This window comes from Mya arenaria, chromosome 7, assembly GCF_026914265.1.
Source record: "Mya arenaria isolate MELC-2E11 chromosome 7, ASM2691426v1".
Lineage (NCBI taxonomy): Eukaryota > Metazoa > Mollusca > Bivalvia > Myida > Myidae > Mya > Mya arenaria.
The window spans coordinates 38892456-38909579 of NC_069128.1; the positions used below are offsets into that span (position 1 = coordinate 38892456).

General features: G+C 33.0%; 1 long non-coding RNA gene across 1 annotated transcript; it reads left to right on the plus strand.

Annotated features, from left to right (window-relative positions):
* Positions 1–278: 278 nt before the first annotated feature.
* On the plus strand, positions 279–8065 carry LOC128240100 (uncharacterized). Its single transcript, XR_008262042.1, has 3 exons — positions 279–537; positions 4672–4796; positions 5375–8065. It is a non-coding gene; the product is annotated as an uncharacterized LOC128240100 (long non-coding RNA).
* The last annotated feature ends 9059 nt before the right edge of the window (positions 8066–17124 follow it).

Genomic DNA, 17124 nt, shown 5'->3' on the forward strand with positions numbered 1-17124 from the left:
TCTTTAACCTGTAGATATCGTAATTTATTCCACATACGCAAACTATATTTTAATGTATCTAACAATGCCCGTACTTTTGCTTTAATGTCATTATTTATATTTTTACTTTTATCCTCCCGTATTATTTGTACACTTTAGGGATTATTACATGCCGAAAAGCATACTTTTAGAACAGAAATATCATGGATGCTTATATTAAAATCAGAATTGTTCCGTTGTTTCTGGCAATATATTTTCCTGTCAAATTAAGTTTCAAGTTCAATGCATTCTATGGTAAATGTGTTCTTAGAAGTTAAATCCATTCCATCTCGTCTAACACAACGTTTGTCTTCCCTTCTCGCAGGCGCACCATCCGTCCCCGGGAAGCTCGTATAAAGGCGACACGTTCAAAGGATACTTGAGGACCGGCACTAAGAGCGAGCTGCTATGTAGGATGTTAAAGGCGGCGTTCAGGAGAGGGCTGATGTTCAACTTGGGAAAGGAAGGAAAGGTTGTCCTGGATGGCATTTCATTGTATGAAGGATCAGTGTATGACCTGTAAGAAAAATAAATTTTATAATATGTAAAATAAGAGTCAATTAAGAGCGTTTAGGAAGGCATAGGTGTTAACTGTTTTAATGCAGGAGAACTATGTTCTGAGTGCCATCTCGTTAAAAGAGCCCATGTAGGACTAAAGGGACCCATGTAGGACTAAAGGGGCCCATGTATGAACGTTTTGGGCTAGTATTACTTTTTTTTAAAAAGTACAATTATATACATCACATGTACAAAGCATGTTGTAAGTGGTAGTAAGGTTAAGCCATTTTTAATAGCATATAACGTTTCAATAGGTCAGTGGTGGAGTTCAAAATAGGTAAAGTTAGTTATGTTTACATGACGTATAACTAAAGCAGCGTATGAATGCTATTTTCATGTTTTTCAATAAACTAAGGAGTTTTATTAGTGTAATAACCACAGTTAAAATATAAATTTGATATTGAACTTCAAACTAAGGGGTGAAATTATCAACTTCAGAACTTTTTTAAAGCAATTGCATTCAGTTCCCTTTCACCTGAATAAATTCGGCACTTTAGAATCTGTAAATGATGACAAATAATAATTGATCGTAAAGACAGTTGCATATGTTTCACTGAAGATGTTTTTAGAAATAAACACAACTGATCGCTCATTAGGGAAGTGTCAATTCTCAATTTTTGAACGTATTTGTTTCAAAACATTTCCTTCCGTACACAACATTACTTCAATGGTATAGCATGTATACACTCAATATATTATCAATGGTGCAGAATGTAAAATAAGGATTCCGAAACATGCAATATAGTTCTTTGGTAGAATACATCGTTTAGAAGTCTTGATAACATATTGCTCATTACGGGAATAACATTAATACGATTTGGTTCATACCAAAAAAATATTAGCTACGGCTCTTATACAAATGACGGACTGAATAATTTCTTATGTAATATTCAGTATTAGGCATAGATATATAATTATGAATACAATATTCATACAATATAATTATTTTTATCGAAAAACAGATCACTAATGATCTTGTAGATGAATGCAATGTTTTTTCAACATGTTTTGTTTATAATGGAATCTATTGTATACAAAATCAATGTACGAGGATCACGGAGCACGACGTCACCGTCCATGAGGTTTAAAAATAATGTAGACTTCGTTTAAAATGAAGATCATATTCGTAACGTAACATTCAGTGTGTAACGTCAGTAAAAGAATCATTTCCTGATGTTTCCGCAACACCAATTATAACGTGTTTTCCACCCATTTCATAGTAATGACGCGAAATGAATCAGTGAGAGAGTCAAACCCATTTCATAGTAATGACGCGAAACGAATCAGTGAGAGAGGCAAACCCATTTCATAGTAATGACGCGAAACGAATCAGTGAGAGAGGCAAACCCATTTCATAGTAATGACGCGAAACGAATCAGTGAGGGAGGCAAACCCATTTCATAGTAATGGCGCGAAACGAATCAGTGAGGGAGGCAAACCCATTTCATAGTAATTACGCGAAACGAATCAGTGAGGGAGGCAAACCCATTTCATAGTAATTACGCGAAACGAATCAGTGAGAGAGGCAAACCCATTTCATAGTAATGACGCGAAACGAATCAGTGAGAGAAGCAAACCCATTTCATAGTAATGACGCGAAACGAATCAGTGAGAGAAGCAAACCATTTCATAGTAATGACGCGAAACGAATCAGTGAGAGAAGCAAACCCATTTCATCAAATGATTTTATTTTTGTAATTAATTTATTGTTTCAGTCAGTCAACTCCTATAATTAAAAGGCGCACGGAAAGCTCGGAAATGATGACGTCATACAACTGACGCCATAGATTCTTAAGTGTGTTTGCAGACAAATCCTAAATATAAAGACATGAGCTTAAAATGAAATTCTTATGTAATCATACAAAAAATGTTTCTTTAGTAGCAGGTGGTAATATGCAATGCGTTATAATAGAATACTGCGTAAATGACGAATTTTGCATGCGCCGTGGGATCTTAAATCCCAGTTTAATTGCAAAAACCGTTGGTCAAATTTTACAACTCTGATTCCGATTAACCCTGTCAGAATTAATTTAATTATTTAAAATTTAAAAACAAACTCACAGGGTTACTTTCTACAATCAAGTGCAGAATCTGATAATATTACATATTTGCAAACATTTAAAAATTTGTTTTTTAAAGAAAGAAGACCTGTTGATAAAAAATATCACTTTCAATTCTACACTCATTATATGAAACTTTAAATATGTGTTTTGTTTCATGCGAAATATTAAGATTGAGTTAAATGCATATTTTATCGTAAGTCTTAATATCAAAACCGTAGATATTATGAGCACAAAAATCTGTACACTTACTCACATAAAGATTCTTAACTTGGGTTAGAAGTCCATTCATCACATAGCGTTTAAGTTATGCCCTCTGATATAGTGAACACAAACGGGCGAGCGTTGAGCATTCCATCATGGTACTCTTGTTAAATGTTTATATTGCGTGTATACCGTCCGTATGTCTACAACTTATATCATGTGTGTTTAATGATCAGCTGGATATGTTTTTAAAATAACAGAAATTGTGGCATTGCATCTGTTTAAACCATAACATTTACATTATGGGCTGTCTTCACGCAAGATATTCAAGGAGTAAAATATTATAATACGAATACAATACGGTCGCCGTATTATTAAGAAAGCTCTATTAATTAAAACGGAGGCAAATAATTTCATATTTAACAAACATTATGTGTGAAGAAAATGCGGATTAACATACTTAATGTTATGCCTTTAGATGAAATACGGAGTTTGAAAATTAAGTAAATGCAAAATTCGGATTCAAAATATCAACTTTTAGAACTTCTATAAAATGACATTTTAGGTACTTTCTCTTTGACAAAACTAATTACGTCAGCTTTGAACCACAAAATATTGCTAAAATAATTTAAGATTTGCAAGAGGTTGCATAAGTTTAAATAAAGATATATTTGGAAATAAACAACTTACCGTTTATTATAAAAATGGTAATTATGTTTTTCAAACTTTTTTATGAACTTTGAAGCTGAATGTGCGAACATTTGCTTGCATTAAAACCGACAAAAACAACAGCTCGAACATAAATAGGATGTTGTATCAATGTTACCAAATATCAAAAATGTTAAAAACGGCCTTTTAAATGTTAGCTCAATAAATGGCCACGTAGTAATTTAGTTATATACTAATGCCCGGTTTAATTTAAAACTGCTTTCGTTATTATTTGATGCATTAATACACGTTCAATAATTAATGTTCATAAAAGTTTGCACAAAAAAACACGACTGAATTATAATCTATTAAAAAGTACGTTAAGTGCGTCCGTTGGGTAGCGGCGGGGGAAATAGTTGTCAAAGGGTTTTTTAGAAAAAGAAATACTAAATAAACTCCGAAAAGAAACTTTATTTTATTTTATCGTAACATGCGATTAAATTTCACGCTTGATCAAAGAAATAGTATAGTTTTATCCTTGGATTCGCCACTCGTAAAAATATGTTTTCTATGAAGCTAATGAAATAAATTACGATCTTACAATGAATTGAAAAAATATCCTGTATGTCACTGTCATAGTTGCCGTGAAATTTAACATTGTTGAACTATGTAGCACTGAATTCAAGAATTTTCAAAAAAAATAAACTGCAATGCAGCTCTTTTGTTTAAATGCCTCAAATCATTTCCCCAGTACTCAAGCTTTAACAAGTTACTGATTTATACTGTTTAATTAAACTTTTAATTACACACTATAATTGAAATGTATTCTTATATATAATGTAGAATGTAGACAGTTTTCAAGAGGTCAGGAACAACTATATGTGTACAGAAGAACCAGTTTGCTTTTTTTATTTATACGTTGCATTGAAACAAAGTTCAAATTATCATATAATACGTTGTAAGTATGAGTAACATGCATTTGTGTATTTGTATAATTATTATAAACGTTACTATCCAACTAATGTGACTCGCTAGTCCTTCCTACATGAGTGTGACCTCAGATGTTACCTATAAAATAAACAGTGTCTGAATAGTTATAGTTTACCGTCAATCTTACAAAGTTGCGGATCACCTTCGCGTTACGTTGAATACATGTATATATGCAGTTAAGTTCTATTTTTAGAGTGTTTAGAGCAGCGTCGTACAATGGATACCCAAAGAAATTGAAAGCGGAGCTGTTAGCCAAAGGTATCACAGAGGCGAATATAGATCAGACGGAGAAGCTGTACGGGACCTTTACTGTCGACGGTCGGTAGCTTGCTTTAGTTTTATGTTGTCGAAATGCTCTCTCCAAATGATAATGTCATATATTGAAAACAATGCATGCTCGTACTGTATGTAGAATGTATATAACATGGCATGCCAATCTGGTATCTTTCTCCCTACCATCGAGTTCGTTTCTGTGACTTTATTGCACTTAGTTTCGAAATGCTCGTCTAATAAAGGAATGTAAATGGTTAAACTGAGATTATTATAAATAATAATTATATAACTGACATGTGATTCTGCATGGAAACATAATTATGTGTATTATGCATACAATTTTAGATATTGAATAAGTATATATAATGTGTTTTTGCAATTTGGATGTAAGTTATTTTTTTATAAAGTGTATTAAAAGTATTAGATCTGGATACATTGATACTTTTATTTAAGAAGTGTTATCGTCAAATATCAAAGTCACAAGACTGATGTAGTAGCTTGGTTTACATATAATTCTGCAGTTTTCAATGTGATATTCAATATCATGATGGGTATTGTGCATATACTTTTGTTTTAATATGTTTATTATATCATAGTTAATTAAATACGGCTTATAACTTCAGATCCACGCTTGCTCGACGTTGCGCTGAGTTCTTAAATGGGATGTAAGCGGACTTTGCAGACACAATCTTAACAGAAGCAAATGTAGAGCTTTAATTTTTGTTTTGTTTGTTATCCCAGGTAGTCTGTTTTGGATATAATTTTTCTCAAACGTTTCGAGTTAAAAATAATTAAGCGTGTTTTAAAGGATGTTTCAGGGGATGTTTTTTCTTCCTTAGAACAGATAATGTGGTTGTTACAACGTTTGATCCATGTTTTATTTATATTACTACACGTATGATTTTACTAAGTAACTTTTACCATACGAATATAAAAAGAAGAAATATTCCGGAGCGATTGACTAAACGCAGAACAAGCATAGACCGTGCGTACAGTGGTAGTCATATATATACATATACATATCGGGCTTATATATATATGTATTAGCAATTGTGATGAAATCCACTATATGTATTACCCAACACAATTTAGACAAGTGTTTTGATTCGAGTGGCAGCGATGCTCTGTCGTATGTCCCTTGTTGAGTCTCAGTTAGGCATAAATCTTTTACATCTTATTTAGGAATACTAATTTCTATCCTGCGTTTCCGTGTCCGAAAAGAATAATCCAACCCGAGGGCCCGCACGAAAGTCGGTCACGAGGCTTGTCAAGTTACCGGTCTTTCAGCGTGCCCGAAGGTCGGATTTTTTTATCCGACAAGATTAAACATGATATGTATTTCATACCTACATATATAGTTTTTTGGTAAAACTGGCGTAGATGATATATGTTTTTAAATTTTGCAAAAAACTGAAATCATGACGCGTTGTAGTTTTTGATCACTGTTGGCGCCATATGGTACCTAAAAAAAGTGCGTTTGTGACGACTATTTATTTCCTTTTTAGTTATATATCTTGCTTAATTATATATTCATAGCGCTTTTTTGAAGGCATACTGTACGTTTTTAACCATACAATAAAATAAGTAAGAAGTGACGAGTTGTATTGCATGACGTTTTTGACATGGGGTGTCAGATCTGCTTTGCAGGATGGCTAACTTCACCGGAAATGCCTATCCGGTGTGCAAGATTATTTGTTTGTCAGCTGAAGTTTCCCATGTTATTACCATTATACTATGCTTAACACAGTACGATATGTAAATGATTAATCTTCATTCCATGATTGATAATATTTGACAGTAATTGTGTTTTTCTTGATGTGTTTTTACTAATCGTTCCTCTTTAAAAAGGGATTATATAATTCGTGTGAATTTATAATCTTATCATTGACCATGCGCTATGTGTGCGTTTATTGTATATTTTCAATCCAATATTTATTGATGTTCACAAACAGGAATAACAATACGTTGATATTAACCCATGTAGAAGATATGAATACACGTTATAATATCGGGCTTATTCACAATGTCATGGAAAAAAGGAAAAAAAAAATAATAAAAATGATACAATGGAAACTACAGGCGTACGTCACGCAGTCAATTCCTCAACTATGGCAGTGTTCAAAGACACAATACTTCAACTATCTTTAACAACAAGATCACAAGACAAAAAAAGAGTGGTTTACATTTATATCGAGGTATCACTACATGATGGGTTAACATCACTTTGATGGTCCTGTGAGAACAGGTGTTTTTGCTTTTGGTTCAAGCCAAATCATGAATCCTTGACCACAAAGATCTCAAACGTAATTTGTTAGTTTGCTTTATTAATGGTAAATTTCCGGGTTAAATGCACGACTGACTCAAACAAAATGTTTTTTCAACGTATTTGGTATTATAAACTCTTTTGCACAGCGCTTGGAAATAATATGATAAAATGAGGATAGATGTTGTCTATATTGTGATGTTGTCAGCGCATCAAATGACTCTAATCCCAACCAGCTCACCTTTCACGGGCAGTTCCAACATATATCAATGAAGCTTTTATAGTGCATGTATGGTCGAACCGTAATGTGTGAACGATTTGTATCTCGTTTTGAGTATTTCGGCTTCTAACCATTTGCATCTTAAAACATTGGTTGTTTAATTCTTTGACTTCTTGGCTTGACCCTGTAGTTTCCATTGTAACATTACAACTGACCAAAATGTATTTCGTGTTTAGTGTCGTATATACACTTAGAGAGATTTTAGTTGAAAACGTTTTATGTATTATGTGTCATTCGAAATGTCTTGCATGTATAATCGTGTATATCATTTTTAACTATAATTGCATACGTCAGTTCTCCAGATACTAATCACTTATACAATCATCAAGTTGGACTTTTAACGTATTATATCATCTAAGTCTAATCATGATTGTACTATATCGAATGGTTTAGATAAGGAGAGATACTAGTAAAGAATACAAGATAAATAAATGTAGCATATACGTGAACAACATTGTAATACAAAACGCAGTGCTATGCAGTTTAATACGACAGAAAGCAAATGGATTGAGGATTAACTTTCTGTTCATGTATCTTATCTTACATTGTATTTTATTTTATTTTGGAAGCGCTGCAGGTATCCATTAAAACTGTATCATATCATAATTAGGGTTTCAACGTTTCAGTCGTTTCATAATATAATCACAAAATGTATTCATTGTCATACTTTGTTTCCAAAATAAATATGAATTATGAAAATGCTTTTTAATTGGCATTATACTGTATACTAGATGTACATAATAATCGGAAAATAAAGAGAGACATTTTATACATGCTATGGTTCAAACTTGACCTTGAATGTTCATAACACCACTTGTTTTAAAGATACATTAACGGCTTGACATGTCTCCCTTTACCCTGTTTCTAATAAACACATGTACACCCATTACAATCGCCCGTATATATCCGTTGTAAGGCGTCCAATATCGAGAGTTATTGGTTTTAATTCCCACAAAAAGCGGGTCGTATCAACGACAGTATATAATCGCCTCAATTTTTCCTGTGAGTTGAATCAAATTTTTGTTGTGTTGCACTGAATTAGATCCAACACACAGGTGTTTTTTTCAGATCAAGGGCGGGTCCATACTTTCATGATAGAGGGGGTGTACTCAGAGTAAAAACTAACAGCCGGGTCAACAACCGGCTATATCTGAACAGCTCTATACCTTGGACATACGAGCAAGTAGATGTAAACCCTAACAACTTGAACACGAATACTATACTTACATCACATGTGACATATTTCTTTTAATTAATATTTGTTTATATACGTTGTTTAAACATATGCATGCAAGTTATCCTGACTGATGCTTCAGTGTAAAGTGAAGTCGTACAGTTGATTGCTGATAAACGTGACAGCTTCTGATACGATATATGTTGGACTCGATCCAGATTTCCTCTGCTTCGAAAACTTCTTCTGTACTAAATTGTTCCATGAAAGGAGACCTTACATCTTCATAAATAGTTTTGGCTTGAAGATGTTTCAATTACGCTTATTTTGTTTATATAAACTGTATATTCAAATTTTTGATACCCCATGCCAATAACCATGAACAAAAAAACTATAATACGTGGTTTCGCCTCTCATTTTTAAGTGTTAATTTTGATATATCGACGTTTTCATCAGTACATTTTATATATGTGCATGTTATCATATATAAACTGATCCATATGACTGTGATGACGAATACCTATGTTAACATTTGTATGTTAAGTGTTTCAACAAGATACATTAAAATAGGTAAGCAATGCAAATAGGTAATGCATCGTATAGTTGGTCACAAGTTGAAATAATTTGCGATATTAAAACAGAAACAAAACAATACGTTTAAGAGACAAAGATACAGTTTTATTGTGTTCCTAAAATGATGTAAAATGACCGAAAATTGTAGTTTTTGAAACTCACCATTATGTAAATTAACGTAACGTCATTTCTAAAGTAACATCGGAAAAATCGTATCCAAGCATAACTGTTTTTATTTATATCACGTTCGAATATAATTCTTGATATTCAAGCAGTTATTACAGGTACAAAGGAATTGTTTGATGTATTAATGTTTTGAAATATGTGAGGTAGAACCGGACGACCCAACACAAAATATCAAATAACTTGATTTGTATTTCAACCTTTGTTCAAGAATATGTACAATACAATTACCACATGTATGTTTTCAAAAAAACATGAAGTTTCTACCTAACACAAGTTCAAGACACAATCATAAAGAACTCTAACATCATTTAAAATTGTTTTTTAACTAACATATATGAATATGAACATGAATTTTAAAACGAGTATATGTAGTTGTAATTTTACTTTCAAAGATTGCCTCAGTGTTGAAGCCAGTAGCATTGCCGAAATCCAATAGGAATTAATCATTGTACGTATCCGTTTATCTTTCTTTAAGCATATTTGGACATTCCCGATATACATATGTATTGCTTATTCATATAATTTCCTTGGAGTGCTATCCTCGGGAAGTATTTAGTATGTAATTTTTGGTCATCATCGTTTGCGTCAGTTCAACTGAAAGTCCTTTATATATCAAGTAATCCGATAAGTTACATCCTTCTTATATCCAATTAAGACCAGTATTTAAATCCACTATCAAGTTTTATTAATTTAGGGCTCGGTTTATTTTATAATCTGTATCAGGTGAAACTCCGGGCTTGATAACGATAATGAAAATATTGTAACGCCGTTAAATGTTGCAATTCAATATTTTCGTAAGAAAATAAATCAGACAACATCGACAATTCAGATATAAAAGTTATAAATATGACTGTGATTAAACAAAATCGAGGTTTAATCAATTGTGACTTGAGAATATTAGTCAAGACGAATGTTTTTTTTAACAGGAAACGCCAAAGAGTAATACTATTGAATAGTATTGTTTCATAATAATTGTAACATTTTAACAATCATCAACTACCAATATAATTATTACATCAAATAGATTTGCATTTAAAGTATTTACCGTACACTAAGCAGTTAAATGTCTGCTGTCAGTCAGCAAATCTAGGTTGATAAGGGTTAAACGAACGCACTTAGGAATAATACACACAATACATTCCCACGTACACGGTATTTCTGATGCATACTCAAACGTGACATCATTAATTGAAAATAATACAATGATTACAGGGCAGATTATTCAAGATCTCCATTTAAGTGCATAAGCTCTAGTTTCCTCCCATGAGTGTGTTTATAACCTAGTTACATGCACTCTGTCGATATCATATGGTTAAAATGAGTCATAATTTAACATTCTTTTCTAGTGCAAATACGGAAGAACCAAATACATGTTTACCTTTTTGTACATTTTACATGCTCAATAACGTTCTAAGGTTTTAAGTTACATGTCTATTTAGTTTTACTAAAGCTACGGTAGGACCTTGCTACGTTTCTATTTGTAAGGTTTAAGATAATATTTATGTTACAAATGGTGTCTTATATTTTATACCGACTTTGATATAAACGCTTTATTTAAGAAGATCAATGACAGATAAATTATTATGTAGCTGAATAGTAAAATGAACTGAATAAGGCCATACCGACTTACCGTAATTTTATTATGTAGGTTATAAAACTGTATTAATGACACATGACTCATACCGTTTAGAAACCAAATATCAGCCAATTGCTTTATTTTCGACCCGCCACATTTTGCAAAGTGTGCAAAGTGCTACTTCCGTTTTTGATTTATCATCTTCTTGTGAGTGTTTAGCGGTATCGGGACAAAGCGTTTCGCTGAATCAAAAAATAATCTTTGTATTTTATATTATTAATCAACTATTTTTTTATACGTTTTTGGCGAGATACGGGGACAATCGCGGTACCACTACCAGAGAATTGAAGGCAATATATGTCAAAACTCGCTCAATATCGACCAAACTCGGACAATATCAACGAAACTAGACCTATATGAGTTTTGTTGTGTTTACAACAAGAAATAACAACAGTTTTATTACTAGTACTTGAGAACAGTCATTAAGAACTAAATTACTGTGATAGCATGCAGCATGTAGTAGTACAGAAGCGTGGCTTATCAGCACGAGGTGTCGCTTTTGGCTGAAGTTAAATACACAACAAGTTTTATCAGTTTTGATTGGCTACAATTCTCCCTAATATAGGATTTGAGAAATGGACTATTTTCATTTTCTGTCGAAACTTGCCTAATCTGAAAAATATGCTAGGAATTATCTAAAAAGGTAGCCATTTTGTTTTCCGTTTTCCGACTGTTTTGATTTTTTTTGCATCGTATTAACCTTTTTGGATTACTTGAACCTATTAAATACTTGAACCACTTTGTACGGTTTGATATTACAGTTGTTTTTAACCCATTGGTGGAATTTACGACTATTATGATTTTGTACAGCGATAAAATAGATGACGAAGGTGAAACACTTGACGTTTCGGCAAACGATTTACGAAATTAAGACTGCCTCTTACACTGTACAGTGCTTTTGTCACAAGTATGTGCAATGACACTTTAAGAATGCATGTCAAAATCTGCAAAGTCAAGATTAGAAAGGCAGACAACACAATCAAATAAGGGGAAAATGCGGCTTCAATGTGAACTTAAGGTAAGTTATTAATTTTTTTTAACCAAGATGGTAATAGTTGATTCATAAAATACTTATTAATTAGCTGATTTCATATTGGCCGAGTTATTTTTCCTCGGTTAGCTGTATTTGCCGTCGGGCTTAGGCAAATACAGCTAACCTCGGACAAATAACTGGGCCAACATGAAATCAGCTAATTAATAACATTATAGTATTTCCCTTTTAACGACGAAATGTATTGTACACAAATGAAGTGTGAAAGCATTTTTTTAAATGAATGAGTATATTCGTGAAGCCAGAGTTGGGGCAAAACTAGCCCCAATTTTATGTCGCATCTTTGCCATACCAATTGACACATATTTGCAAAACAAGAGATAGCAAAAGCGAATCATCATAGCTGGGTTTGTTTCGGGCTACTATGAAGTGTGTTCATATTGAACCGTCCTCTTTGGCTTTGGCCAAGTTGCAGTAAGTACAATTCTGGTTACGGTTTGGGACGATACAATACGCCCCTCCGCTCCTTTGTGAAGGTAATGGAAACATGATATTACAAAATAAAGGTTTAAACGTAAAGACCCTAGAAGTATTTGTATATTATGCTCGTTCAGAGCTTTTATGGGGTATATTTGGATATCCAAGATGGCGTCCAAGATAGCCGCGATCATTTGAAAGTTTGTGGCGACTATAATGAATTTAATTGCGAAGCCAGTAAGGGTTGGACAATATTATAGTGTATCAGTGTTTGTAAATGTGTCACCAAATGTAATTTTCATATGTCTGTTGCACAGGTGTCTGTCACATAGATTGATCACTAAAAATGTAATTTTATGAATTTGAATATATTTTGTGAAACATAAAAGGACTAAATGGCCATATTTTAGTGATCAAGCTATGTGACGGACACCTGTGCCATGTTGATCTGTAATTTGGAGACATTTAACATGTTTCAGAAGCATATTTTCAGATGCAAAAATCTCAAATAACTTAAATAGACTGAGGAAGAACTGTGTTTAGTATCGGTGTGTCGTAGATACATCCATATTATCTACATCGTCCGAACTACAGTGTTACAACACAACGGATGTGGTCGAACATAGTCACCTGTATGATCGTTCCATCGTCTACCTCAACCTTATTAAACTGTATTCGTATATAATCGTGACGTATCGTGGTATAATTATAAATACTCTGCTGTAAGTCATAACAGCGTAGATAGTATTTACATTTCCGTCTTAGAACAATCGTTACTGCTCTTATGAAGATGACATAAGAGCCGTCTCACAAGTCTTTACACTGCTACGATCTATTGGCAGCCTTAATGTTTATAGGGAGAAATCATATAGTTGGACAATTATTTTCTTTATATCTGACTCAAAACAGAAATGTTTAAATAAGGGTTTAAAATGTATTCATAATTAAGAAGTAGTTGATTAAGAAATGCGGTATAGAAGCCGTTTTATACTGTTGTCGTATTTGTAAACTAAGACATTCAATAAACATACAATAATGTTTCGTATAATAACATAAATAGCTTAACATTTTAAATAAAGGACGGGTAAATAAGAAATTTATACATAGTTTATATAAATTAATATTTTGAGACAGATCATTTAAACAGCGAATAATTGTACCATATCAAACGAAAATTCACAAAGCACAGCGAAGCTAACTCAATTAAATCAATACTAAATAGAGTGTTCTATTCATTCATTCTCAACGGCAACTAAATAAGTGAATATACTTACAAGGTAATGGTAATCTTTACAAGGTAAAGATATACCCTATTGAAGAAGTTAAAAAACGAATTATTGACAAATTGTTGAAGCTTAAATATTTTCAATGCAACACCGTGTCATTTGTATAATTAATAACGCCTAAGCTTTTGAATATGGGATTCGCCATGGAAAGATTTGAAGACATGCACGAAACATGATATTCAATCTTTGTGATCAATTAACAAATTCCACCATTTTCGTGTCGTTTATAAGTTTAATATGGTAGCGACATACGCACAATGAATGAATTTCGTAATGTTCACGCTACTCACAGCATTGGCAACATTCACAACATTCAAAATTTGTATGGAAAGTGATCCGATGACATTCATTATGTAGTTTTTCAAATAAGTACAAAATGTCTAGATTTTATTGAAGTACGTTCAAAAAAAAAGGTCGACTTCATCTTAGTAAACTTTATGTTCTAGAAGGTGCACAATGTATTTATTAAGTGAATTCTATTTCAATTTTGTTTTTTAAAAGAATAAGGTTAAGGGATTGTAAAAACCCATAGGTAATAAAAGGCAAATCTGGTAATAAGTGAAATTGGAAGTTCCTTAAGAACGTTAATTGAATTTTTGTTAGACTATGAAGGTCAATTGTTCCAAAATGTTCATTTTAAAGAACAAATATGCAGAACATTTTACCACAAAAGTGCAGTTATTTGGCAGATTTTAATCCGAAATGACGTCAACAAACTTGGGCCTTAAATTAGGGTTGCAATTTTATGTTAAATATTTATTCCGATAAAAGTCTTTTAAATCAAATTTCATCTGATCTCTTTTGTGTTCGGTAACGCGTGTATTTGCACTCGGATGTATAATAGCTGTTGTCTGTGTGTCTGTTAATTATATAGTTAATAATTGATTTGATTTTTTTTTAAACATGAATAACATTACCATCCATATGACATTTCGAATTAAGGACTGTTTTACTGGTATACACATGAACACTGTTTGTCTCAACGCAATGCTGTGGAGGGGCAGCCCCAATAAACAATACGTTTCTATGTTGATATTACACTGACAATCAATTAACAAAACCTCTTTAATATGATTATAGATAACAGTAAGTGTACAAATGTAGTTCTACTCATTAATGTTGTCTGCCAAACAAGTCATTTTATACTTGATAATAATTATATGCAACACTATATTTAGAATAATTATGAATATCATTTTTATTTTTATTGGCATTTTGCTTCTGTATTTTCTTAATGTAGAATCAATATTAGTTGTAGTGGTATAGTTATATGTAGAGGTAGTGGTAGAGGTAGTGGTAGAGGTAGTGGTAGATGTATTGGTAGAGGTAGAGGTAGAGGTAGATGTATAAGTAGAGGTAGTGGTAGAGGTAGATATAGTAGTAGTGGTAGTAATAGAGGTAGAGGTAGAGGTAGATTTTGTGGTAGTGGTAGTTGTAGAGGTAGAGGTTAAGAAGAGGTAGAGTTAGAGGTTAGACCAGGTTGAGGTAGAGGTAGAGGTAGATTTAGAACTAGAGGTAGAGGTAGAGGAAGATGAAGAGGGAGTGGTAGAGGCAGAAGTTGAGGTAGAGATAGTGGTAATGGTAGTGGTAGAGGTAATGGTAGTGGTAGTGGCAGAGGTAAAGATAGAAGTAGAGGCACAGGTAGAGGTAGAGGAAGAGTTAGTGGTAGAGGTAGAGGTAGAGGTAGTGGTAGAGGTAGAGGTAGTGGTAAAGGTACAGGTCGTGGTAGAGGTAGAGGAAGAGGTATTGTTAGATTTAGTGGTAGTGGTAATGGAAGAGGAAAAGGTAGATATAGAGGTAGATGAAAAGGTTGAGGTAGAGGTAAAGGAAGATGTAGAGGAAGAGGTAACAAAAGAGGTAGAGGTAGAGGAAGAGGAAGAGTTAGAAGTAGAGGTAGGGGTAGAGGAAAGGTATAGGTAGAAGAAGAGGTACAGGTAGTGGTAGTGGTAGAGGAAGAGGAAGAGGTAGAGGTAAAGGTAGAGGTTGAGGAAGATGTAGAGGTAGTTGAAGAAGTAGAAGTATTGGTAGAGTTAGAGGTAGAGGTAGATGGAGATGTAAAGGTAGGGATAGAGGTAGAGGTGAATGTAGATGTAGATGTAGATGTAGAGGTAGAGGTAGCGGTAGAGATAGAGGTAGAGGAAGATGTAGAGTTAGAGGAAGAGGTAGAAGTAGAGGTAGAGGTAGAGGTAGAGTAACAGGTAGATGTAGAGGTAGGGGAACATGTAGCAGTTGCAGCAGTTGCAGCAGAATAAGTAGAGGTAGTAGTTATAGTAGTAGTAGAAGTAGTTGAAGTAGTAGTAGTTGTAGTAGTTGTGGTAGTAGTAGTAGTAGTAGTAGTAGTAGTAGTAGTAGTAGTAGTAGTAGTAGTAGTAGTAGTAGTAGTAGTAGTAGTAGTGGTAGTGGGAGTGGTAGAGGTAGTGGTAGTGGTAGTGGTAGCGGTAGCGGTAGCAGTAGCAGTAGCAGTAGCAGTAGCAGTAACAGTAGCAGTAGCTGTAGCAGTAGTAGTAGAGGTAGTAGTAGTAGTAGTAGTAGTAGTAGTAGTAGTAGTAGTAGTAGTAGTAGTAGTAGTAGTAGTAGTAGTAGTAGTAGTAGTAGTAGTAGTAGTAGTAGTAGTAGTAGTAGTAGTAGTAGAAGTAGTAGCAGTAGTACGAGTAGAAGTAGTAGTAGAACGAGTAGTAGAGGTAATTTTAAATTTGACATTATTTATTTTTTGTTATTATAACATTATTAGTCTTATCAGTAAAAGTATTATTCGTATAATTGTATTGTTGATCAAATTTTGACAAATCATGACAAGGTCATTAATACTAAATGATTTTGTTAGTTAATGACAAAACTGTTAAATTTAAGATCAATTCAATTAATTTGAATATATCCTTTCATCTTTTACCAAAATATGACAAAATTAAACAAATGCAAGTATAATGGGAGATTTTCATTATGTTCTTTCTTATTTACCATTTAATTTGAAATAAACCATATAAATCTCGAAGACAGATACTTAAAATACAAAAGCTTGTTTTTCAGTAAGATTAAAGTGATCACTTAAAAGAATACTGGTTTTATATTTCCTTTATGATTTCTTCAATAAAACCTTTTTGATATGGTATTGATTATTATATTGAAATGAGCGTAATTATTTTACAATGGTTAAAAACGAGGAGAACCTAAATGCTTTTCATTTGTATGCGTGTGATTTTGATCAATTTTAAGTTAGTTCAATACAATAATTATATTAGAAAACTACGCAGCAAGCTCAATGTTCAAATTACAAACGATATATTGTGCAAAGTTAACCCTGATCGGTTAAAATCTTTCTCAATAAAGCGTAGTCATTATTAAGTCGTTTTAATTTAAGTCTTTTCATGCGTTATCGGTATAATATGTACATTGACATCATACTCTTTAACTAGATCTGTGATCGTCTCAAGGTACTTGCACCATGTTTATCATAACAAAGACGTCTAATCCAGGCAAAGATGTATTCCATTTGTTTGTCGTGTGACTGTT